The 2,054-nt window shown below is 44.6% G+C and overlaps 1 long non-coding RNA gene across 1 annotated transcript; it reads left to right on the forward strand.

Moving 5' to 3' along the window:
• LOC109517740 (uncharacterized) lies at nucleotides 1-977 on the forward strand. Its single transcript, XR_002168604.1, has 3 exons — nucleotides 1-156; nucleotides 612-652; nucleotides 750-977. It is a non-coding gene; the product is annotated as an uncharacterized LOC109517740 (long non-coding RNA).
• Nucleotides 978-2,054: the final 1,077 nt, after the last annotated feature.

Here is a 2,054-nt window from a genome sequence, read left to right on the forward strand (position 1 = left end):
TCAAAATGGTGAAGCGCCATAAGCAAGCTATGGTGGCGCAAAACGTCTTCGTGTTCGCCAAAAAGACAACGAGCCCAGGAGTTGTGGAACCGGATCTACCAGCTGGAGTCTGAAAAATTCGACTACATGGAGCATATAAAACACCAGAAATACGAGGTGAGCGGATCACACAGTAGATTTGAAATGGATTTCAAGGACCTCAACGATCGCCCGTCATGTCACAGAAAAAAAGTTTAAAAGGGCACGCAAAAGCTTTTTTTTTTTAAACTGTTCCCAAGTGTCTTAAAAATATGTTTGACATTCTTTGGCCCATGTAACAAAAGATGCTCTCCAAACTACGGCTAATTGCAGGGCACACATAGACAAACAATCACTTGTGCACACAATCACACTTAGGGACAATTTAGAGTACCCAATCAACCTGCCATGCATGTTTTTGGAATGTGGGAGGAAACTGGCCTACCCGAAGAAAACCCACAGAGGCGCGAGGAGAACATGCAAAGGCCGGAGCTGGAATCAAACCCTGCTTTTTTTTCTTTCTGTACTAGAATATTATCACTTTGCATGAGTTCTGATTCTGACCTTGTTTTTATTTGCTCCGCCATGTGCAGATTATCGTGCTGCTCAACAGAATCCAACACGCTCAGAAATTGTGAGTGCTGACTGACTTTGTTTTGACACAATGGAGTTATGTCTGGGCATTTTTCCGATCTCTTTCTAATGCAAACTTTCCTGTGTGTGTGTTGCAGTAAAAAGGGACACGGTAAAGGGAAGGTGGGTGGCCGCTGGAAGTAGGAGTGAAGAACCGTCAATCCAAACCAAACTTTTCCCCATCGTGGTAAGAAGAAGTGCAAGAGCAGGAATCTTCAATCTGTACGAGCGTTGTGGCTTCTCTGTGCGTGAGAAAGATTGTTTTTGGGGGGGGGGGGATTTTTTTTCACAATGTTATTGTAATAAAACATGCTCTCTGTGAGTTGTATTTATTGATTGATTGATTCATTTATTTATTTCCTCGGCAAAGGAGGTTTTGTTGTGAAGTCAATTAATATAGCAGCAATTAACAGCAAAAGGCACTTTACATGATTCGGTAATGAGCATGCCCGGCTTGGCGCAGAGTGCTTCCAATTTGGCCAGTCCGTGCACAGAAATCAGGAGCCGCCGGGATTTGCGTCCCGCCGCCGCCGCTGCGCCGTCCACCAAATAAGAGCCCTCAGTATCCATGTGCAGGTTCGGTGTTGGGAGTTTGAGGGTTAGTGTTGGCGGGGAGAGAGGTAGGATTGGGTTTAGTGTTGGAGGGTTGGGGTTAGTGTCGGAATAGAGGTTAAGGGCTAGGGGTTAGAGTTTCAAGGGTTAGAGGGTTACGGTTTGGGTTCGAGGGTTATGGTTAGGAGTAGCGTTAGGGCTTTCGGGTTAGAGGGTTCGGGTAAGAGTGTTGGGGTTTGGAATTAGGGTTGAAGGGTTCGGGTTCGAGGGTTAGGGTGACAGTGTTGGGGTATGAAGGTTAGGGTTCGGGCGTTGAACCAGCCAAAGAGCCGCGTGCGGCTTGCGAGCCGCAAGTTGGCCACCATTGCACTAACCCCTCGACTACCAGGTAGGTCGTGAACACCCAACGTTGTCCAAAAATGAGACCTTTTTTTTCCAAATATGAGACCATGAATGGTCAGGCTTTTTTTGGCGGTAAAGTATTTTCGAAGTGTAGGAAGGCGTTTTTAGCCAAAAAAAAAACGACCATGTACAGAAAGGCGTTTTAACACGAAAAAAAAAAAACGACCATGTACCGTAAGGCGTGTTTGGCCAAAAAAACGACCATGTATAGTAAAGCCTTTTTAGCTGAAAAAAAAAAAGACAATCTACAGAAAGGCTTTTTTAGCCGAAAAAAACGACCATGGATAGTAAGGCATTTTTCGCGAAAAAAACGACCATGTATAGTAAGGCGTTTTGAGCCGAAAAAAAATGACCATGTATAGTCAGGCGTTTTTAGCCGAAAAAAACGGCATAGTATAGTAAAGCGTTTTTAGCACGAAAAAAACGGCATAGTATAGTAAGGCGTTTTT

Source organism: Hippocampus comes, unplaced genomic scaffold, assembly GCF_001891065.2.
Source record: "Hippocampus comes isolate QL1 unplaced genomic scaffold, H_comes_QL1_v1.1 scaffold522, whole genome shotgun sequence".
Lineage (NCBI taxonomy): Eukaryota > Metazoa > Chordata > Actinopteri > Syngnathiformes > Syngnathidae > Hippocampus > Hippocampus comes.